At 38.0% G+C, this 25,427-nt stretch overlaps 2 long non-coding RNA genes across 11 annotated transcripts; one reads left to right on the forward strand and one right to left on the reverse strand.

Moving 5' to 3' along the window:
* The first annotated feature begins 30 nt into the window (after positions 1–30).
* Positions 31–8,937, forward strand: LOC136253332 (uncharacterized). Of its 2 annotated transcripts, XR_010700083.1 has the most exons (6): positions 31–282; positions 1,169–1,262; positions 1,830–1,878; positions 2,322–2,364; positions 8,658–8,727; positions 8,784–8,937. It is a non-coding gene; the product is annotated as an uncharacterized lncRNA (long non-coding RNA). The 2 variants fall into 2 exon arrangements; XR_010700082.1 differs by lacking the exon at positions 1,169–1,262.
* A 1,881-nt stretch (positions 8,938–10,818) lies between these two features.
* On the reverse strand, positions 10,819–17,803 carry LOC136253369 (uncharacterized). 9 transcript variants are annotated; one of them, XR_010700095.1, is made up of 7 exons: positions 17,764–17,803; positions 17,619–17,692; positions 16,340–16,387; positions 13,005–13,100; positions 12,000–12,060; positions 11,035–11,091; positions 10,819–10,982 (listed from the first exon to the last, which is right to left on the reverse strand). It is a non-coding gene; the product is annotated as an uncharacterized lncRNA (long non-coding RNA). The 9 variants fall into 9 exon arrangements; XR_010700096.1 differs by lacking the exon at positions 16,340–16,387 and having other exon boundaries at positions 17,619–17,678; positions 17,742–17,792; XR_010700093.1 differs by lacking the exon at positions 16,340–16,387 and having other exon boundaries at positions 17,764–17,782.
* Positions 17,804–25,427: the final 7,624 nt, after the last annotated feature.

Raw genomic sequence — 25,427 nt, forward strand, 5'->3', positions numbered from 1 at the left:
AGGCGGTTCACGCGTTATCATCAGGTAATTATCTGGCTTTAAAGGTATGCTATATTCAGGTAATACCTGACAACTGGTAGCGCGCCCCAGTATACTCATTGTAGAGGTTATTCGTATACTTAGTATACGTAGGATGCTGAAACGTGCATACTAGTAACGGATTGTGGCTGGCTCTTGGCCCAGGCTACTGATCTTTTAAGGATGTGAGACTGATGTCAACACGAATAACTTAATAAATACGTTCCTGGATGGGTAGCTACCAAGTTTCCTGCTTGAGTCCTGGTGAGTGAAATGATTGCCGGCCAGAGTGGCCGGCGTGCATGTGCATGATGTGTCCTATTTTGATGCACTTGACATCCTCATTTTCTGAGGTTTTTCTGAGATTTGTGCATAACTGAATAGTAGTGAGTCAGGACTTGGAATAGGCTTTCATTTTGGAGATAATACACTTATCAATGTTTCCCCACTACTATGAACAAGGGCAGAGGTGGGGATAAGTGGAGATCACATTAAAAGTTCTAATCTCCACTATCTGGTGGTCTTGCTATCCCCTACTATTCCCGTGGTCTTCGGTCTTCATGCTCGGCTTGGAACTACATCACTCAACATATCTTTTAACATACATGATCTAGTAGACAGCACGTGAGCCTTGCATGCAAAAGAGACAGAACTTAATGTGAATAAATCTCAGTGTTTGAAAGTAAAGACAGAGCGATAAAGCTCAACAAGATATCACCTGTGGTTAAATGCCCCACTACCTGGGGCAAGGTTGGCGGCTGATTCCCCCACCTCTACTCGTGTTTATAGTAGTGGTACAAAGCATTGATAGGTGCATTATTCCTATGTACTGATTCAATCCTCAGTACACCAATTGCAAGGATTAGTCTGCATAAACCTTATCTCCATGACCAGTAAGTTCCCTGCGGTGTTACAATGCTGTGATCAGTATGTGGTTGTGTATTTAAGATACTGTGGAATTACTGACCGTTTGCTATACAAGGGGGTGGTACTCCAAAGTATTGTGTACTATGACTATGCCTATGATCTTCATTCTTGGTCAAAGTGCCAAATAGGCCTTGACATTAAAAGGACGCTTAACTCTTAATTAGTCAAATTCTCATAAAACTCACATTCACATTGTATTTCTAACACATATGTGATTTTATAGTTGTCCTGTGAGCTACTACAAAAATTCCTTTTGACATTGATTTCGACTTAGGATGAAGATCACACTACACAATAGATTGTAGTGTCACTCATCTGTGAGTTGCAGCACTCTTAAATTTGTACATGAGATCAACTGTACCTTGTGCACAAACAAGTATCTTCAATAGCAGGCCTTCATCTAGTCGGGGGGGGGGGGCAAAGGAAGGCCTTATGAGAGTGGGGGAGGGCAGTAGTGTAAAGATCCATGTGTGCATTTAGGTCTGGGGACATGCTCACCAGAAATGTTTGTATTTTAGACTCTTGGAATGCTTTTGGTACATCCTCAGGTACCTGAGAATAACATGCCGCTGTGTTTTGTTGCTCCTGGTGCATTCTCAAGTATCTGCGAATAACTTGCCAGTTGATTTTTGCATTTTAGGTGCATTCTCAGGTACATGCTGCTCTAGGAATTTTTTTGTATTTTAGACTTTCTAAGATTGCTTTTGATACATTCTAAGGCACTTTGATTTAAACTATTGAAGGGGGGGTGGGGGATAGTTTGTCAAGGTGGGGGGGCAGGGGTGGATCCATGAGTGGCAAGGAGAGGGTCACAAACAAGCTAAGTAAGTAAGATGCTAGGTAACAGTTTTATTTATTTATTGTATATTATCCACCTAATTAAGGACCCACTACTGTAAGCCTGTGTAGCAGCTCATTTGACTTTGATTTAAGGTGAGTTTGTAATAAATGGTCATGGTATGCATACAGTGTACTTCTTGAGTGATCACTTGATTTTGGCCTGAGAAAGTTTAGCAATTCTGAATCAATTAAAAGATATATGACTCCTCCACAAAGGGAAGGAGAAGGGTGCATTTTGTCCCAAATGCCCCATGCATTAGTTGTGGGGATGAGGGTCTCTCTAGTACTAAACTTTCGGACCTTACTAGCTTAAAACCCTTCTATTCAGAATTAGGTACAAGCTACTAAAACCTTATTATTTTGTATGAAATTATAAATTTTCGTTTTCAAAATTAGTCGTTTACATGTAATTCTGTAGTTACATCAATAAACAACAAAACAACCATAGACAACTATATCTATGATTGCAAAGTTGCATAGACTAAAGTGTGTGGTCAAAGTGGATATTAATAGTAAATTTTATCCCCCATATGTAGCATATACCTTTTGAAGATGGTGATGTATGTGAAAACAGGACATGTGAGCACGTATATTGGCCTACATTTTTGTACTTTCATCACTCTTTACATTATACATATTATTCTATTCTAGTAATAAGATATGACCTGTTGTGTGATGGTGTGTAGTTTGTGCCCACGTGCCTTATTTTTGCATCTGGGGTACAGTCACATATACAAATAAAATTACTTGTACAAAAACATAGTAAGTATATATAGTAGCATGTTATTCAATTATGTTATTCAATTTAAGGAGTCCAGGGTGGTGATTTTGAAGTGGTATTGTAGCATGGAAAAGGATTGTTGATAATTTATTATATATTGAAATTTTGTGAGTATTACAGTCCCAGCGCTACATCTGACATTTTCTACAAGTGGAAATTTCCTTCAAAAGTTTCTATACATGCAATAGACCGTGGTAATGAATAGGAGTCGTATTCCTTGCTTGACATAGAGAACTTGTGCCATGTAAATTAATATCCATCACCTTCCAAATTACATGTTAACAGTCCACTGTGCCATGTAATATAAAATTGTACATATTATATTGATGTGACCTACATTTCTAGCATACTAGATGCACAATGAAATGTCTGCTGATGCTTAAACTTTGAAACATCTTCTTGGAGATCCTTACATCTTGTGAGCTATGTATAATTCTGTAAACTTGATTCCAGTTACGTATAGTTTGGGCCTAAAACTCTGTTTCATTGATCATTGACCCACTATTTTATAGCCTTGACCATTGATGCATTCGCAATGCAAGTGGACAACTTAAAAATATATCATCATTGGGCTGCACAGTTTGTTACTAATAATACGTACATGGTAAAAAGAATAGAACTAATACAGTAGTTAGGCACCAAGACCAAGGGAGAACATAGTCTGGCAGCGCCCTTCCCTTCACTTTTAGAGTAAGGGTCTGGTAACCGTAGTATACGGTATTTGTGCTACCAGAATTCAAATGTGGTTTCAAATTGCGCGTGACGTAATAATTTACCTGTTTTCAGGCTGTTGTAACTCGGCAAAGAAAGCACAAAACTTAATACTTCTCAACGTAGGTCTACAGCGTGTATATCTCGGAGTCTCGCTCGGAGAGTATCAGCTGCTTTCCAACTATCCCGAATTCAGTAACTATGGTTATTGTGTTATTCATGATGCAAACTACACGTTTTATGTCACAAATACTTATTTAAACTGGATATTGCAATTTGATTGGCTCTACCACTATAGTGGTAGTAGCACAAGTACCCTATACTACGGTTACTAGACCCTTACTCTAAAAGCGAAAGGGCGGGCGCTGCCAGACTAGGGAGAACAAAGTAATTTAGTACTATCATAGACTAGAGGCAGTAGCATCCCAAGTGCAGTATAACAGTGCTACTGAAGGACTACTAGATTAGCAGTTTGTCTTTCTGTTGTAATAGTTTATCATGTACAAAATTGCTTGAGGGCATGCATGTGACTAAGTGGGCATGTGAAAGTGATAAGTGATTTAGTAAACCTCTAAATGAATATGATGTTGTCTAAAATAATACTAAACCAGCTTGGCCAGGCGACCTGAAAGGAGGCCTGCATGAGTAATGGTCAGATGACCTGACCAATTCAAATATAACTGACACAACATTGTAACTTATCATAGAAGATGTGCCCAAACACCTTAAAGAGCAGTGATACTGTGTCAAAAATGTGTTCTTGAGTCCTGCTGTGCTAGAAGCAATTTAAAGTTCAGCTCTATTATCTATGGCTGTTCAGTCATTTGTTGTATAATCAGTATAAATAACTGTCTACACTATGTTGCTAGTAAGGAAGCATTATAGTGAGAACAATAATTGTTACTGAACTTATGACACCTGTCACACATGGTACTTCTATCAGCCAGTAGCTGATGATGTTAAACACACTACAGTATGTGCTGCCAATGATTGTGAGCAGCACAGAAGTTATTCAATAAGTAGCAACCACGCAATAATGCTTTTAAATACTACCAACAGCAAATATAAAAATATACATGATGCCCTGCAGCTGTGGGATGAATCAAAATTGTTAACATAAATAGGTAAACATGGCTATGATTCTGCATGTGTAAAGTAGCGGCTCCTACACTTTTGTTTTTTTTTTAGTCAACAAAAATAAGTCTGCTTTCAGTGAGTGTGTGCATTCTGCTGAAATCCTTATTGTGGGCCTGATAACACAACATCTGTTGGTGATGTGGCTTCCCTTTGGTGAATTTGTAGACAAGACAAGGTGAGGGGATTTTCTCACCTTGCTTTTGTTGTAATTAATTGTGGTTCCAACAGCTCCAGGTTTGCACACCTGGCCTAAATGACTAAACAGTTGAAGTTAATTTGGTTGTCATCATTTGTGATCATGTGCCATATGCTATACATTTGGGGTTGCGTATTGGAGGATGAATTAGCAGAACTGTACATTCCATGGTTACTGTACACATACAAATTTTCAAAGGACATAATTTTCATGGATTTTGCAGTTGCTTTGCTTTCCGCAACATTTTCATCTTTGAAAATTAATGATTATCAAGGTTAGTTCTATGCTTTCTAATAGATAACCTCAGTGAGAAATGACTGATCCTCAAAATAAAACCGCGAAAATCCTGAAATTCATCGACCCCAAAAATTACATACTGTACCTCAAAAATTTGTACATATATGGTGGTATATTATTTGGTCATTCGCTTTAAGAAAAGTGCTGTATCCGAACAATGAAACATCCAGACTCTTTGCCTTAGAACATTTAGAAACCACCTAAAATCAATATACTGTATTATACACAAACAGGTAGAATGTACCCACAAACACGAACCTGTCTTTCATGTCAAATGATACGTACAGTAAATTTAGATCACAGCAGATCATTAGCTAGTTTAAATCAGGTGTTTAAGTAACTTGCCATGCACAAATGCTGTATACATCACTGTCAAAGTAGTACCAGTCTTTAATAAATAGCATGATGGTATAAACTCAGGTTACTACAAAATTATGTTGCCAGATATAAGCATAATGAACAGGAGATGTATGCAAATTGTGTGTAAAATCATCAATTCTAAAAACCAATTTCATAAACATGTTATAGAGAAATCTATTAGATAGCCCCCATGCAGTGTTCATTTATTTATTATGAGCCACTTGATCAGCCCTGCCTCATGGTTTTTCTTGTAAGCTGCTTTTCTCCCCAAGCTCACGAGTGATATAGCACAAATATCCTGATACTTAAACGTACTGATTTTCCAGATCACTTTATGGGTGAAGTTGGGACCTCCCAAATGTCCACATTAAAAGGTTTCCACGTAACAAATCATTTTGTTGTTTGATTATCAACTAGCAGTGGAACCTGTTAATAATGTTAATAATAGACACTTAATCATATGTGGACACCTGTAAAATCCAGAGTCTGGACATTTTGTAATGGTCTCAAAGTATCCCTTAGCACATAAATCGACCATGATAAAGAGGAAGCTTTGAACCATCTTTATTGCAATGTTATACTACACCATATTAATTCTAAAAGAAAGCTAAACTAATATAGCACCATTGCTTACTTTTGCTTAGCTTTTTGTTGTGTAAGAAACATGTTTATGTTATAAAATATTTTCCAGTTTTTCTTCCACAACGTACTACAATATTTATACCTTCAATCTTTCTACACAAATTGTAATCATTGATATACCAATAGCCAGTATAATAACACAATATTGTAGTTGTATACAAATGTTGGTATCATGAAAATCATAATAAGTTGTAATTTCAAGCTAAAAAACAAAGAGCATTTTTCAGAAATTTATCAGGTATGGATGGTTTACTGGTACATAGGTAGGTGCAGTCAAGCCCAAATATCCCATCAAAAAGTTTTAATGCACTACGTACAAGTATCTCAAAGACTTTCACAGGACTAGTAACCTGTAGAAGGTTGTACCATGTCTCGCAGGTGAAGGTATGGGCACCTGAAGTCCCATATGGACCTTCACCCACTATGTGATACATGGACAGTTGGCATTTACTTCCCCAGTGACACCAGGCTGCGAGGTCCCCATTGAACAGCTGAATAGACTGGAGTAATGTAAGTGAAGTTTCTTGCTCAAGGAAACACCAAAATATCAATTGGTGTAACCAGACATCGAACCTATAGAACCTTAATTTTCCATTATCAGGCTGATGCTCTAGCCACTTGGCCTGGTATTACACACACGCACGCACACACACACACACACACACACACACACACACACACACACACACACACACACACACACACACACACACACACACACACACACACACACACACACTCGCTCACTCTATTTAACAGGCATGCAGGTAAGGCTCTATATATTAGTGAAAAACTACGCACATTTGGTGAGTTTAAACTCTTAATTATGCACTCATACTGTTGAATAGACAAGACTACAGTTTGTATGTGCCTCTAATATGCAAGACCGAGAATGTGGTGTACATGTATATCGCTAATGATGCTTAATGGTTGAAAAGGTACTTGAGCAAACTTAATGTGAGTCCAGTAGTCCATTCTAGTAATCCAGCCCAGTACTCTAGTGCAGTAATCCAAAAGTCCAGTCAAGTGAATGGGTATACATCCATAAACTTTATGTTTGCTTGTTGTAAGATCTACATGACAAGTACTGAGTATCATTACAAATATCAAAAGTAAATGCTGAGTTGGGAGTTGTAGTTAATTGGTGTGACTACAGTTGCACCATATAGGAATTAGACCACAACTCCACAGTAATTTGTGTACACGTGGCCACAATAAACTAGTCATCTTGCTATCCCAAACTCTGTGAGAAATGTATATACTCAAGAATTAAAACATACTATCTTTTGGAGTACCTAGTCTGATGTATATGATATTATCTGCATGGAGGCACTTCTTATATAAACAGACTTTATTTCCATTTTAGGATGTGTAAGACAGTCATCAGCCAGCATATGCCATTTGTTCACCAAGTGAAATTAGCTGGCATACATATAACCTGAAACTTTTGTGAAAATATATTGAAGTAATAGCTTGTGTATAGGGGTAGAAATATTAACTAATCCTTTATATCCCATGCAACTTACTTTTTGTAAAATTAGCTAACTATAAATTAGGTTATAACTGTTAGTTTCATGTCCTTGTTTGTTACCATTTCACCCAGGGGAAGAATATACTGTATGCAATGGAAATGGAAAACGGAAAAAAGTCAAATCTTCATGACATGTATATTAGGGTAAAACTCTTACTTAGTGGCCACCTCCCAAAAACAGCCTCATTACAAAAACCACTTCTGTACAAGGTCATAAGATGACAAAGGCACACTTATATCCAAGAACATTACAGTGACTACCTCCTTACAATAACCACCTCTTTACAAAGACCACTTCTTAAGATTTCATAGCTAAGCTACAAACATGTATTGTATGTATGACTTATTCACTAACTCACCTAGAAAATGATAGGTACTTATGGTCATCTTTTGAGACTGCATTTTCTTTGATACAGTTATAGTTTACAACACTTTATGAGAATATCCATTACAAACCAACCAACTGATTTATGGTACAGATGGTCTGATCAGACCAAAATATGGAGGATGATATTGACCTTACCATGGGGTCATAAAGAGGAGATACACCATTAATTTTCTGGGGTGTACATATTTTACACATTATAGTATAGGTCCTGGAGTATACCTGGCTATAGTAATGGGTTGGGATTATGATGAATATATGTAATTGTATACAAATTCATTATTACGTTCGGTTTTTGTAAAGAGGTGGTCATTATAGGTCATTAAGTATGCCTTTGGCATCTTCTAGACCTAATTGCAATATGGTCTTTGTAATGAGGTGGTCTTTGTACAGAGATGGTCTTTGTAATGAGGTGGTCTTTGAGAGGTGGTAACTAAGCAAGAGTTTTACCCTAGTGTACACATGTAATGAAGATTTGACCTTTTCCGATTTCTATTTTCTTTTTCCAGTTTCTATTTCCACTGCTTCCAATTCCCCAAGTAGGTGTTTGGTTTTAATGCATGATTACTAGATACTATGTAACCATTGTTGTAACATAGGTACAGTACAGAGAAAAGTAGCTAGTTATCCCAACGGACTGCATATATAGACAACTCATAATTTTAAAATCCTGCGTGATGTTTCTATTCTGAAAGTCAAATGTTACACAAAATGTTCTGTACTGTGCATGTACATCTGTACATGTATTGTGTTCATATGTAGTAACTGCATGTCTATATTCAATTTATTCATGGTGGTAGATGTTAGTGACCCACATGATTTTATTTAATAGATTAAAGTGACATGATGAGATTTCAACAGTTTAGTGATGCAGGCCATTGATGCTTGTTTTACATACTTAGGTAAGCTATAGTTTATATACAGTGCAGTTGAGTATGCCATTAAGTATAACTAACAGGTCATTCTAAGGAGACATGGAAAGGAACTCTTACTGCAGCACTGCATCAAACAGCAATACAGCAGTTACGATGTTGCATATTTAAACATTCTGTGTATACATATTCAGTGTACATGTGATAGAAGTGTATTTATATTGATGCAAATTAAACCAATACATGCCGTAGTTGTACTTTTTCAAATATAATAGATCTGTTATGCTGTAATATACTGGCACAACAGTGTGGGCAGATAATATTATGTGTGTTTTATAAGAGTGATTGCAAGTTCAACAGCATGTACTGTGTACAAGTATATCATGCACTGTAAAACATAATATGCAGAGTACTAGTGTATAGTACATATGGTTATAACCTTAGTGTAATCACTTAAGTGTATATAGTATTATTTTATCATAAGGTATTAAGCATTATAATTACTATACATGCATTCTGCAATTGCATCATTGGCAGATCTTTACTGTATTATATTGTTATCGATCGATGGTGAACTTCATATTAATAATACGTATCTTAAACACAACATTGTAACACTGATGCATGCACAAGTGTGTAATTATATATTGTAGTAACCGTGCATGCATGGGTTTATTGCTGCATATGCATGTGCCTATATAATTATATATATATATATAGCTTTATAACCTATATAACTCTTTACATGTACTGTTGCAAGCATGGTTACAGTAGTTGCAAACTATAATGCATTGTTATACGAACTGTAATATTATAATTATGGTCTATATACAATTATTATTATTATATATCTGTTAAAGAAATCAATGGTTATAATTACGAAAGAGTCCATATGTGTCTGGGTATCTGTGCCATTATGTATTTTAGCTTAAACTTTCTAATAAAACAATCGTTTTGTTGATTGCTTGTATCACTTCATGTATGATATTGATGGAGTCTATCCAAGTATGTAAATCAAAACATGCATATATAGAAAGAGTAAACAAAGTTAAATTAAATATTATACAATTGAAGAAATTTAATGTGCTTGAGTCTATTCTATCGCAATCAGGTCGGTGACATGCATACTTCTGGTCTATATATTATTATCTAGCTATCATATCAGTAAGCCATGTATTACAATGAGTCATCCATCTCTTCAGCCTAAGTATGCAAAGAGTATGCTGCTAGGGGGAGGTGGTTAATTGTATACTTTTAATGAAATAAAAGTAATAACCAAAAATGTAAGATTAAAAAAATGCTTTGGACCAGTTGGTTAATAATCCATACATGCTCCTACATAAACTACTGGCCTTATACTGAAACTGAAAGGCCAGGATACAGATAGTGTATACGTAATTATCTGTATTATAATTTTATATGCATTTAAATGATGATACTTCCCTTGAGATTATCCATACCTAGATCTGTTATTGTTAGCTATAATGTATTTAATTTTAAGAATAGCGTAATTTTCAAGAGTAGTTGTGTGCATAATTGTGACATCTTCAACATTATTTCAGCAATCTTTGTGAAAGAGTTACAAAGAACTACTATTTGTGACTGGATTTATGAAAAAAGGGTCTTCCACACATCCAATTCCATAAACTTGGGAGACCATTCCTTAGTGCTCAAGTAACATAATTATTATCCTGAAACTTTCACCATATATTCAGCTATGTTGGTGCTCATTTCTGACCAAATTTCAAGTCAATAGCTCTTTCCATTCTAAAGATATGAATTGCCAAAAATGGCAAACTGGATGTGTGTGGAAGAGTAGGAAGACCCCCTTTTGCAAATCCGGTCACATATGTACATTTGGTATGTGGTTAGTAGATTGCTTGCAACAATCACATCATTCCACCTTTCCATAGTCACAACAATGCCACATACTACCACTGACTACACATGCATGGCACTTTTATGCTGACACAAGTAGAAAGGTCATCAGTGATATCAGTTGAAATTCATCATACCAGGTCTCCAAACAAGCCTTAGGCCTGGATCTCCAGTAAGCACGTACACTGCCTTTGGATCCTTACTGTGTACACATAAACATAATGTACTGACTTATGACTAATGTGAGGAATAAAACAATCACAATGGAAAATTTAATGTATACATGATGTGTAAACAGTTTACAATAACACAATACAGACACAACATTCACACTGTAAATGTCAAAGTAGCACTATAATTGTTCTCAGATGTATACAGCAACGTTGAATCACCATTTTCTGTTTCTCCTATAAGTAGAAATATACGTATATCTGTAACCACAGCATGTATGTAGCTTACCTAGCTCAATATGTATAAGCATCTTGTCTTTGCAGTCCCATCAGAATAATTTTACGTCTAATGTAGAAACAAACAGATCTTATACACTGTACATGCAAAGTGAAATATGCATGTAGCAAAATACACAGTACCGTTACAGTAAACTTTAAACGTTGAAAATATTAAGTCATCTAAACCTTCAATGAAAAATCCCCTTACTGTTAAATTACTTTGACAAGCAGAGTACTGTAGTAGTAAAAAAAAACAATTTCAACGAAAAGTGAACTCATGTTTGCATAGAAGAGCTGTAGCCACCACACATGCACCTACTGCCTAATTTTACTTGGCAGCTGCATCTGAGATGTATTGACAGACATTGACATGAATGACTCACTCAGCAGCCATCTCCTTAACAACCTCTCTGTATGTAGTGGCCACCTCCTTAACCACTTCTCTATACTGGCCACCTCAAATAGTTTCCAAACACAGCAATGGTGTACTACATGACATGTTTTCTAAAGCAAATTCTTTAGCCAGTAAACGGTTCATTACAAAGTATTTTTGTGATGGGTGTGTCCACCCACCATTCTAGTTAAAGTGCTTCGCAGCACACAAGGAAAGCCCCATTCATTGCTCTCAGAGATCAGCCATCCTCATTCAAGTTATCATAATGAGAATGAAGGTTGAAACTTTTCACACTTGTTTACAAGCATGATGTGGACAGGCAAACATACAATCATACTACACAGAAACATGTGGTTTTCCTATATCCAATTTCAGGAAACCAGGTTCATGCCCACAGCTGGCCTACAGCTTAACAGCGCATCGGGTTAGAGTTACTAAACAAACTTTAAAATATTTTACAGAGGAATTAATTTTATGATAACTGCTTTGTAGAAATCAATGATCGAATTTCATAGCTTGCAGGCAAATGCCAGATAGTGACAGGGGACTGATACACATTGTTAATTTTATATATGTCATACCTGATGAATGATACCTTCATTCATTTTCCTTACTCACACTCACTGAAGTACCACAATCCACCTACATAAACCACAGCATGTTATGAGCTGTAACACACTGACTAGTGTATATATATATATCTGGCTACACTGCCATTAAATAGATTACTGCATGTCAAACAGCTTACCACGCCTTCAGGCACAATATAACATGCTCAAAATCTAGGTTTATCCAATCGCTATGCATTGTTCACGTGCAGTGATTTAACGAGCACGATTATTTTGTCACATGAGGACGCATAGTTGCCATGGCGCCAGTGTTATCACAAGAAAACCAGACGCTTTTGCCGAACCTACAACAGAAACAGCCGTGAAATGAATAATAGTCTAAATAGAGTTAGAAAAGGCCCTCAGTAGCGCCCTTGCTTCACTCGTGCGCTACACCCCGGGCATTCAGGTTTATAAATTTCATTGACTCCGCATTGTGCCCGTGTAACTGCTTTAGACCCCATTTAACATTACTCAGATTACTTACCTCATCCACAGCTGTTTCTGCTGTATGCTTGGCAAAAGTGGCTGGTTTTATTGAGATAATACTAGCACCATGGCAACTATGCGTCCTCATGTGACAAAATAATCTATTTAGAGTGTAACGTGAAATAGAGCCTAAAGCAGTTATACGGGCACAATATGGAGTCTATGAAATTTATAAACCCTCAGGCCCATAGTAGCACCCTCGCTTCGCTCGTGCACTACAACCCGGGACTTCGGGTTTATAAATTTCATAGAATCCACATTGTGCCCGTATAACTATTATTTAGGGCCCAACTTAAACAAGTATGACAAAACACCTACAAAGACTTGCAAGTGATTACAGTTCAGTATGGATTATAGGGTAATTGCCCGTGAAATCAGCACCATCATAAAGAATTAATGCTAATTGCATTCTTGAATTTTTAAATTATGGAAAGAATGTTTTAATGGAGTATGAAGGATTATAATTAAGACTCCCTTGGCAGTCCTCACTTTGTTATTAGCAGTGCTGTCTTCTCTGGTGGCTGCTTATCCTCCATTTCATACTTGAAATTATTTATCACATGACAAAGCTTCCAATAGACCCAGCTTTGACAAAAAGTAAAAACTACACTCACACATTCATTCACAGGGAAATATTTTATGGTAATTTTATGCATTGATACTCATATCCTACATGCATTCATGTCAGCAACAATTTATTTGCTGGCAACCAAAAAAAAACAGTTATTGTAATGTACTTAACAAAATAAAGGCTATAGAACTATTATTATATATATATATATGCCTGCAAAAGTAGTTTGTTCTTAGCTGTGCTTGTACTAACACAAATCACACAGCTGTCCCAATCTTCATCCGATTGAAACTATCATCACCATACATACATATGGTAATACCTGGCCTTAAATAAAGGCCAGAGGAAAGCTACGGTCACTCATGAGAATGACAACGAATGAACCGGCTGACCATTAACTTATAAGTGAATGAGCATAATGCATCTCATGGACTAGACCCATGGACTCACTGACGGACAGGGCTTGAAACAGGAAATGTTGGAGACTGTTTTCATGAATACTATATACGCACCAATATTTTCAAAAGATGATGCTAGAAATCTTAGTTAGGGTACACAGTTGCCATCGATTTAAACTACAACCATAACAAATGCACTTGTAGCTAAAAGTACCTACTGCCACGGGCGTAGGCAGGGGAGTTCAGACGAACCCCCCTTTCAGAGGCAGAATTTTTAAAAATCATACCAAGTCTTACAGCCCTGGAGCTCTCTGGTAGCTACTTACCCCACCGGCTCCTCTGTACTACTCTTGAGGGTCACATCACATTAATGCTGAACCATTGCAAATTTTATCTATTACATCACGTGATCAATTGCGCACGTGATGCATGGTTGAAATGGTGTGAGTGAAATAGTGAAGGACTGTGTTGAGACATATTACAAGGCAGCTGCTGCTAAACTTGAGTGGTCGTGTTATACATGTGTCAGGTTAGAACAAACTGTGAATTGTTGATGCATATTTAACTGAAGAATGGTTTGTTTATTTTGTTACTTGTTGTGGGCACGAGATGTCTCGAACATATAGGAGTACAAGCCAAGACCATCAACAGGAGGACTGGCAGAGAATAATGTATGCCTGGAAAGAAATATTGCCAACTGCTAAGGGACTTGAGTGTGGAGGGCTTCCATGTGCTATGAAATTGAAGTTGGCTGTCAGTATGCTGTCTGGAAGTGAAGATTAGTTAGTTTTACAGTTGGTTTATAGTTTCATAAGCTGCATAAACAGCAGTGTGTAGCTTTTAGTTAGTTAGATGCACAAACCACACCTTTCGATGTTACTGCTTAAGGGCACATTTTATGTATACTTCATTTTCGTTCAAACATGGTCTAGGGGAAACACCCAGGCCTTCTCCTTAAGGCATTCCACTTTAACTCCAAACCCCTTCAAAAATATCCTGGCTACGCCCCTAATTGCTCCATCACCAAAGCTAAAAATCTACTATTATACCAAGTGCTGTAGTAATGAAGAAACCAGATATACAAATTTATGAATACTACAGCATTACTGTATTGTCTAATCAAATACTCCATGCATGACTTATTGAAGACTAAATAGCAAAAATTGTGAAACAATAATATGCATTGCAAGAACTATGTAGATACCGTATGGATTATGTGTAAAGCTCAGTCTATGTGTCCTGTCATCCAGTTTGTAAGCAAAATACACCACACCAAGTGAATGAGTGAGTAGGGTGACAACAGCTGATGCATGAGGATTGGGGTCACCAGTGTACCCCTCAGCTGAGCACCTTATCGTGGTTTGATTTGAAAATTATATTGGGCTTACTCCATTGCTAGGAATCCTACCCAAACACAAAAGAAAAATATAGCCACTACATACATAAACAACCCATAGCAGAAAAATCTCAAAATGTAACGAATAATTATTCTATGGCAGAACTATTGTTATGCATATCAGACAAGCAATGGACTGGACCTAATGGGGATAATGTGTACTTTGTGGATAGTGAGTATAGGGTTGGGAGGTTTTTAGGTATTAGTAGTTAAAAAGGTATTTTTCAGATACCAAAGTGATTTTCTAAAAATACCGAATACCGAATTTGATGTAGTAATTAATTTTTGGCGGTTTAGTGATGACCATACGTACATGAAGTCAAGCCTCATACAACCATAATTACGCTGTGGACAAGCACAGAGCTGTGAGTGCATGTTGAAGTATTCACAATGGTTTTTACTTTTTGGGATACTTCAAAACTTACTTTGCGGCACAATATTATTGTTGTTTCATTTGTTTCTTTTAAAAAAATGTGGGTATAAGTGCAAATCATAGCTTACCCAAGTTTAAAGGTATTTAGTGATACCGAAGTATTTCTCCTAATACCGTACCGTTCTTCAAAAATGCAATACCTCCCATCCCTAGGTGAGTATATACAATGCACAAATTGTTTTGATTATTCTAATTACTTACTTCAAATACACACACACACACACACACACACTACAGAAAAAAAAAGAAGGTCACCAGCAGCTAAGCAAAACACAGCAGCCAAGTGAAACACAGCTGTTGCTCCCCAGCGAATTAGCACTGGGAAGCCTCAGTTACTTGAGTTTGGTGCAGGAAAATCCTCTTGGTGCAGTACTCGTAAGCCATACAAGGATTGCCCAAGTCTCACAGAGAGAAGTCACAGAACCTGAAGTTCCACGATGACCCCTACACCCCTAAGAGAGACAACGACAGTTGGGTATTAGCTTCCCCAGAAAACACCAGGTACCCATTAATGTTAGAGCTGCTTCCCCAGTTGACACAAGGTCACCAGGTCTTCATTTTACAGCCGAGTATTCAGGAGCAATATGGGTAAAGATTTTTGTTTAAGAAAGCAACAACAACAACAACAACAACAACAACAACAACAACTTAGCATAACCGGGCATGACCCTTTTGATTAACAGGATGATGTTCTAGCCACTTGGCTGTTCTGCCTCTCTCTCTCTCTCTAATGCACACACATACACACACATGCACGCAGTGAACCAGCACTGGAACACCTGTACATTACCCAGGTGATATGAGTCAACACCAGCAAATATCCTGAGACAGGACCAGTTACTCACAGGAGACTGTATCATGTCTCACAGGTGAAGGTATGGACACCCAAAGTCCCATTCACTCACTCTGCGATACATGGACAGCTGGCATTTACAGCTGGCATTTACGTATACCTCCCTGGTTTATACCAGGTGGCCATTGATGTAACAGCTGGGTGGACACTAGACACACAGACACACTACACACCTGTACTATCTGCTTTGTCAGTAGATAAGGTTGGGTTCAAAGGCTAACCTGTGCCAATAGTAGCAAATACAATGAATAACACATTATAATCTCACTTGAAATTATATATTATTCATGTAAGCATGGACGCAGTTGTGCACTCTGTAAGTACCATATTAAAGTTTAAAATTTCTGAAATGAATTTTAATGAATTGAGGTAATGCCAGGGTCTACTGTTACTCTCCAATACAAGGCAAACTGAGAGGCTACATTTTTTCTTGATGTGTGCCAGACACATGACAATAAATGATGCTCTGCCTAAAATAGTGGTATACCAAGCAGAAAGTTACATAGCTGCATTACACAGCTACGAATATATATTTCAAAACCGTATGCATGGTGTAGTCCTTGTAAAAGTGAACTCTAGTGGCTAACACTTTGCATATTGAGTTTGTGTGTGCATGTGTGTGTGTGGTTGGCGCATGCAGTGTGAAAGGTGGTCATTGGGTTGAGTCAGTTTTGTCTAACACGTACAATATCTCTTTTTTGTGATCAAAAAGTATCTGCTATACACTCTATTGCCTATTGTACCTGTAGTACCATGAAATTGCTCTGCTAAAAGGATAAATTAATATGCATGAATTTCTTGCCTACGTCATGATATACAGCAATAGAGGAAGCACTAAAATAGTTCTGGAAATGTGGCTTGTGATTTAACATTGAACGATCAAGGTGATTTAAACATTATTAATGACAAGCAGCCTTCAGATGCTAGCGAACCCAACTCAGTAGTTGAAATAAAAAATGAGTAACAATTCAAGAGTCAATAGTTTACTACAGTATCACGATGGGACACAACCACAACATTTTCTACAGGCCTGAACATTTACATCAATAATAACGTGGTGTTTCCATAATGTTTTAATGAAATCATGACTGCTGCATTGCATGGTGTTGCACAGGCATGGACTGCAGGCGGAGCTGCGACTGTAGTTAACGTCTAGTGCCTTTCCCATGGTCAGAGTTTAAGTGGTGACTGTACAAGTCACTCCTTGCATCTGTGGTATCACAACATGTTTGCTAGTTCATGCAAGTACGGTGGGACAGGAAAATCCAAGGGAACATCATGAGACCTAGTCTCGTGCGTGTGACACCTATCTATGATCAAGCATATTGCAGGGTATGGATACAGTCGAGGATACAGCGTAGAGCATAGATAGTATCTATGCGTAGAGTAAGATGACACACTGCCTTAGGCCATTTACAACACACAAGCACTTTGAATTCACACTAAACTCACAATAAACTTCCAATCTCACTAAACTCCAATACACCCGGAGAGACAGTCAAGGCGCTACTCCTGACACCCGCATCCTTCAATATGGTAATAATAGCAGCGCTACCCAAACGTGCGACTATACACGGTGATACTATTCAGGTATTACCTGATATAACACGTGACTTTTCCTCAGATAACTACCTGAATATAGTACGAGAATCGGGTGGACATGGTAGTCTGATATACGCGCAGGAGCTTAATGTATTATTTAAGAGGTGCTAATAATAACACGTGAGTAAAAAGAGGCGTTTTTACTTTGTTCGAGACAAAAAGCAATCAATGCTCGAGGAACAATATTATCAAGGTGTGTTTTATAGTGTGGTTGTGTTTTACACGCAGTATTTATTTATTTATTTATTGTTAATCAGCAGGACCCTCCAGGGGTATAATGCTGATGTGCAATTACATGTATACAATTTCCATTAGTTACTTAACTATATAAGTATGTACAATTACGACAAGTTACTTAATTATATACATATGTACAATTACAATAATAAACTATAAAAATATATACAATTACGATAAGTTACTTAACTATATACATAGAAGGGGCTAATTTTTGCTTAAATTCTTCAACACAGTCAGTCTCAATAATCTCATCATCTAATCTATTCCATTCTGGTACAGTTCTTGGGAGGAAGGAATATTTATATACATCAATTCTTGGTTGGTAAGGTACTAGTTTAAAGTTGTGTGAGTGTCGGGTCCGTAATACAGTAGATTTAAATGGGAGATAACAGTTCGGTATAATTAATAAATCATGTAGTACTTTATATAGTAAAACTAGTCTAGCTGATTTGCGACGTTCTTGTAGTGTAGGCCATTGCAAGTTTTCAAGGATGTTAGTGATGCTGTCTCTATTATTTCGTCTCCATGGTTGACCTGTGACAAAACGAGCAGCTCTATGTTGGACCATCTCTACTTGATTTATGTTGGTTTGGTGATATGGATCCCATATTGGGAAACAATACTCTAAAATAGGCAAGACAAATTGTTTATATGCTAGCTCACGTAGATGGCTAGGACAATGCTGAAGATTTCATCGCAGAAAACCAACAGCTCTGTTTGCCTTATTGCAGATGTAATCTATATGTGGCTTCCATGAAAGTCTGTAATGTAACTTTACTCCAAGATACAAATGTTGTTCTGTAACTGCCAGTGAGGTGCCATTCATTACATACGAAAATAAACTTTTGCTATGGTGATTAGAAATTTGCATTATCTTACATTTGCTGATGTTAAAAGCCATTTGCCATTTATCTGCCCACTTTGACAGTATTGTCAAGTCTTGTTGGAGTGTTTGATGGTCTGTTGAACTGTGAATAACTTTGTATATTAAGCAATCATCTGCAAAGAGTTTCATTTGGCTACTAATACCCTCAGTTATATCATTTATGTACAGTAAGAACAAGGTAGGACCCAAAACTGAGCCTTGTGGTACTCCTGATGTGACTTTGCAATAATTAGAAAAGGAACCATCTACGACAACTTGTTGGTAGCGATTGCTCAAGAAAGACTCTAGCCATTGTAAAATCTTGCCTCTAATGCCATAGAATTCAATTTTGCTTAGCAGTCTTTTATGTGGAACTTTATCAAATGCTTTGGACAGGTCTAGTATACCAACATCTACTTGGAGTTTATTATTCAATGCTTTTGCAAAGTCATCAGTAACAGTAAGCAACTGTGATTCACAGGACTGCCTTGATCTAAAGCCGAATTGACAGGGGACTAAGATATCATGAGCTTCCAAGTGTTTCATAATTTGACTTGTGAGTATATGTTCCATTGCTTTGCAAATGATTGATGTCAGAGATACTGGTCGGTAGTTTGTGGGACAGATCTTTTGCCAGATTTGAAAATGGGAGTGACATGTGCTAGTTTCCATTGTCTAGGGACCACACCAGCAGACAAAGATTGTTGAAAGAGATGGGTCAGCATCGGGGTAATTTCAGCAGCAGTTTGTTTTACTAAATGTCCAGAGATAGCATCAGGGCCAGGGGATTTATAGGGATCCAACTCAGATAGTATTTTGAAAACCCCATTTGGTGATATATCAATGTTGTTTATAGATGGATATGAGGATGCTGGCATTTCAGGGATGCTTTCCAAGTCCTCTACTGTAAAGACCGATTTAAACTGGTTATTTAAAGTTTCTGCAATTTCTTTGGGTGTAGTTACTTGATCAGTAGGTGTCTGTAATGTGCTAATGCCAGTTGTATCCTGCTTTTGAGACTGTATAAACCTCCAAAATGTTTTTCTTCTGTTATTGTCACAATCTGAGTTTAGACTACTAGTAAGATATTTAAGGCGCTGTTGCTTTAAAGCAGATCGTACTTGGGATTGCATGTCTTTATATGCTTTCCAATCAGAAGGGCGTTTAAATCTTTTAGCTCGCTTATACAAACGTTGTTTTCTTTTAATCAGCCTTTTGAGTTGAGAGGTCATCCATGGTAAGCGACTTGATGTAGATGTTTGCTTAGCTGGAATATGGTCTTTAACGATTTGTAGAATACTTTCATGAATAAAGTTCCAATTTTGTTCCACAGTTCTAGAGCTATTTTCATTCAAAGTTAAATACATGTCTGAAACTGTAGAGACCTTTTCCCTAATTATATCCCAATTTGCTCTATTATAAAGGTATATTTTCTTCTGAACAATCTTGTGGCCAACCTGAAGATTGGCCAGTTCTGCAATAACTGTCTCATGGTCACTGAAGCCTGATACTGTTATACACTGATGGATATAGTCAGGGTGGGTGGTAAAGCACAAATCTAAAATGTTATTACCTCTGGTTGGCAAATTAACAGTTTGCTCCAACATAAAATCATGAGCTAGCGTTATCAAGGATTCTCGGAAAGTTGATGTTACGTAAGAGTCCATATGTGAACCAGATGACCAATCCACCCCAGGGCAATTAAAGTCACCTCCCAATACGATCATTGTGGTTGGAAATTTTTGCCTTACTTGTGTTAAGCTTTCAGAAAGCTCATCCCATACAGATGATGGAGAATTTGGAGGAGCATAGAAAGCTCCCAGGATAATGTCATGAGAATGTTGGAGATGTAAAAGGACCCAGATAACTTCACAAGTTGAGTCTATCTCTAGAATTGATGATGGTATGGATTTTTCAACTAGGATAAATACTCCTCCTCCATGAATATTTCTATCCTTCCTGAATACAGAATAGTTTCTGGGGAAAACTTCTGAATCAAAAATTGTATCGTTTAAGTGCGATTCAGTTCCTATTAATAAGTGAATATCTTGATTATCTAGAAACAATTCCAATTCAGCTTGTTTGTTTCTAACACTACAAAAATTAGCAATGGCAAGCCGTGGTAGTTTAAAACTAATTTCAGGGGAATCAGAGTTATCAAAAGTGCAGGGGCCAGGAGAAGAATTAAATTGGCTGCTATAGTTTAAATCAGATGTATGAGACATGGAATAGTTACTCAGGCCATTTTGAAAGTTGTCAGGAATGTTGGTTAGTAGTAGGTACAGAGTTGTGAGTAGCTGTGTTACCTCTAGCAGGTTTGGTGATTATAGCTCCATTACGGATTATTAGGTCAACCTCACCTTGTGAGCGTCTGTGTTTAAGTTCAGAAAGCAGTTTCTTATGTTTCTCTCTCAAACCTGGTTCTGTCCGGGGCTATGAACACGTTCTTGTAGGAATCATTATGGCGTAGAAGGTAAGAGCGAGAAAGCAACGTAAGTTTGTCTTCTTCGTGTTCTAAGCACAATAACAGAGGCCTGTGTTTGTTAGGCAGCTTTTTCCCCAATCGTACTGATTTTGTGATAGTATATGGACCATTGAAAACAGAAGAACACATAGCAGTAAATGAATCACTATCACTTTTGTTTGGAGCAGGTTCAGGTAGGTTATAAACAATCATGTTCTTTTTTCTTCTGTCACGGTCAGCAAGTTCATCAATTATACTTAAAGCAGAGCCGGCTGGGGGCGCAGCTGCAGAACTAGATTGGGTTGGGTTTAAAGATACTGAGGTACTTTCAATTTCCATTTGAAGGTTACTGCTAGAGGTGGACAGGTCATTAATTTTTGTTGATAAGTCTTTAACTGATGTTTGTAGCTTTTTACAAGTGTCCTCCAAGGCTGCTAAATTAGCTGCTTCAAAGCATTTAGTAAGATGGTAACCGATTCCTTTGTGAAACTTATCTTCCATAGACTGAAATCTCTTTTCGAACTCAGCATCAAGTTTGGAATAGGTGTTGTAAAGTGAGAGGGCTTTTGAGACATCTGGCAAGCAACGATAGCAAAAAAATGCAACATTTTCATAATTACATAGCTCAAAGTCCCTTTCTTGAATCGAGGCACAGGATCTATGCTCCCATTCAGAGCACCAATCACAGGAAATACAATCTTCAACCACCGTTTCATTACATTTAACACATACATCTACTTTAGCCGACTTATCTGTTGATTTCTCTGGCGTACTATTGGGTGATCTTGGTCTCTTGAACGGCATTTCCAGTTAGTGCCCACCTATATTACGAAAAAAGCTACAAACGACTGTAACAATGGTAATTACGCTCGCCTTTAGTGGTACTGTTAAAAGTGCCACGGTACAACAGCGTTTAAGGGTAGAATTACGAGTACCGCGGCCAGTGAAAGACGACGATTTTTGTTGCAACTCTCCTGGTCACGTGAGAATGTGCGTAATTCGATGTGGTGTACTAGTACTGTAGTAGTATCTTTTTTGCGGATGGATGGAGAGGGGCGGTACCTAGGCCACTACAATGAGATAACCTGTTTCTCATCAACCTCTCATAGAGTAACACATGCGGGCGGGCGGTTTATCTCAGTATTGCACAAGCCGTAGCTATAAATTGCAGGATGTATATATTTGTACACAACCAGTAGCTATAGAGCAGTTTCAAAACCATGGTAACCAAAAATTACGCAATGGACCACACCCAAATCGCCATGTTTTTATACCAGACTGTTTATTATTATTATTATTTCATGTTGCAAGTTGAATTCCTCGCTAAATTCATGCCAAGACTTATTAATACGTAACTAAAATAGACGCCAGTGATAGAATATGCAGGTGAGTTATTAGGCATTAAAAGATCCGTACTGCCTCCCAACAGGGCAGTTTCGTAGGAAAGAGAAATGCGTAAAGATGGATTTGGCCAAATTGCGACCTATTCACCGCCCAAAGGTGGTTAAAACTAGGGGAAACTTGCAGTATAGGTCTTTCTTTATCCAGCACCACAGCATCGTACAGCGACATCCAGCCATCCCCGAGTTAACCAGAATCGCTCATGTGCTGGGATTCCCACTTTGTGTGAAAAAGCAGACAGCAAAATAAGGCCGCTGAACTTTAACTGATGGTTGATTTCGACAATAAAACTTAACTCTAGCAAAATTCACCACTAAGAGTCTTCTTTTGCTGGCGTTTATCACAGTTTGGTAGTACGCCATCACCGGTCTCATGCCTTTCAGGAGCTCTGGCTAATCCTGGGATAGCTGGATGTGGCTGTACGCTGCTGTGGTGCTGGATAAAGACCTATACTTCAAGTTTCCCCTAGTTTTAACCACCTTTGGGTGGTGAATAGGTCGCAATTTGGCCAAATCCATTTTACGCATTTCTCTTTCCTACGAAACTGCCCTGTTGGGAGACAGTATGTATCTTTTAATGCCTAATAACTCACCTACATACTTTATTCTATCACTGGCATCTATTTTACTCACGTATTAATAAGTATGGCATGAATTTAGCGAGGAATTCAACTTGCAACATCAAGCAGTCTGGTACAAAAACATGGCAATTTGGGTGTGGTCCATTGCATAATTTGGTTACCATGGTTTTGAAACTGCTCTATAAGGCTTGATTGCTAGTTTCCCGTTTCAAGATTTTCAAAATGTTGTGCAGGTGGAAGGTCATTATTCATTATGGCCGAAACCTTGAAGAAAACAGTAAAATAAACAATAAACCCATTATTACAATAATGAAAATATTGGTGAATATTTGAAAATCCATGCGGTGGAAATAGCCATATAATGAAAATTTTGTGGCACTTCTATAAAAGCATGCGGGCGGAAACGGGAAACTAGCAATCAACTTTACCTGGCCTAATAATCCTTTATTTTAGGTTATTGGCTGGGTGCACACGGAGGACTGGTGCACACTGAGGGTAAAACTTCGAGTTCACATAAACTTCAACTTCAGTAACAAAGCTTTCAAGTTTACAAGAGTTCCGCCAGTCTTGGGGTCATGTGTCATACCCCAGTACAGCAGCAGTAGCAGCAGCAGCAGCAGCAGCAGCAGCAGCAGCAGCAGCAGCAGCAGCAGCAGCAGCAGCAGCAGCAGCAGCAGCAGCAGCAGCAGCAGCAGCAGCAGCAGCAGCAGCAGCAGCAGCAGCAGCAGCAGCAGCAGCAGCAGCAGCAGCAGCAGCAGCAAACAGCAGCGGTGTTAGCACGTGTAGGCTGGTTAGTCTTATTAGGGGGAGGGGCTGTGCAAGCTTGTGGCAGAAGTAGCAACACTAAAGCTACTATGACTTTTAGATATGATGGCCCTCCACATAGGGCATGCAGGTCATGGTATACCAATGCTGGTGTATACACTGTAGCACTCACTGTTGATGCCTTGGTGGTTTTGATGCTCCAGAAAGCACTCTAATCAACACAGAAGTAAAAAAAAACAACCTCATAAATGATGTCTGTATCTCAATGGGATTGTAGTTTTCCATGAAAATAGTGCTTTTCTACATGGTAAAACCACTAACGCAACGCTAAAAAAAACCATGCTGCAATTCCATGCAATAATGAGTGCACATGGGCAAAAGAAAATTTTGGTGCGGGCGGTTGATGAGAAACAAGTTATCTCATTGTAGTGGCCCTACAGTTATGCACCTATCAATGCAATGCACCTATCATTGTATTGCCCCACTACCCCCACCCCCTTCGGGCATATATGGGGCTATAGTGGGGATTTGACATAGCCGAATGTCAAATGCCCCATAGTAGGGCAATCCTACCGTGTCAAATCCCCACTGTTGGCCCCTAGTGTGGCACCGCCAACCCTGTTTAGGCACTTATAAGTGCCCCGAAAATAGGATCTGATCCAGAGGAGGTTGCACTGCTTGAAGGTTCTTAGTTTACTAATTTGTTAAGATGCCTTACTGTAGTTATACTTATAGTAAAGTGTCAGTAAACTTAAGTATATGGAACATAATTATTTTACTAAGTTTTAAACTCTCAGTAAAACATCAGTGAATGCGAGTTTACTGAAAAACTACTAAAATAACAAACAATTAACTGTTCCATATACTGGGGATATACCACTGTAGTAAACTAAGACACTTCAAGCAGTGTTGAACGCGCTTAAGCGCCACATAAATATACCGTATAGCCTAAATATTTCGACGGGGTAAACTATATGGTGGCTGTACAGTGTGTTGATTATACACTTCTAGCTTTGACTGTGTTCAGGAAGGTAAGCAGGCAAGTCGGTATATAGGGGTTTGGTGATTTTTAAATTTCAACATTAATAATTTAATTTTGGTCTTGACAGTGGAATAGGGTTTTCTTGGCAGATTAGACATTAGAAACACTATAACTCTTTTATGAAGGTGCTTTTTCATGATGCAAGTATTTATGAACATTTTTGCATGGTGGCAGTATTTTGGGGGCACTATTTTGTTTAGGGAATCCTTATTTTACATACTGTGCCTCAAGAAAGTAAACAAGAGCTTATAGAATTAGTATGACTGACATTGGCTGCAATAGAGTGATTAATGTATACAGTG

The sequence above is a fragment of the Dysidea avara genome, chromosome 4 (genome assembly GCF_963678975.1).
Source record: "Dysidea avara chromosome 4, odDysAvar1.4, whole genome shotgun sequence".
NCBI lineage: Eukaryota > Metazoa > Porifera > Demospongiae > Dictyoceratida > Dysideidae > Dysidea > Dysidea avara.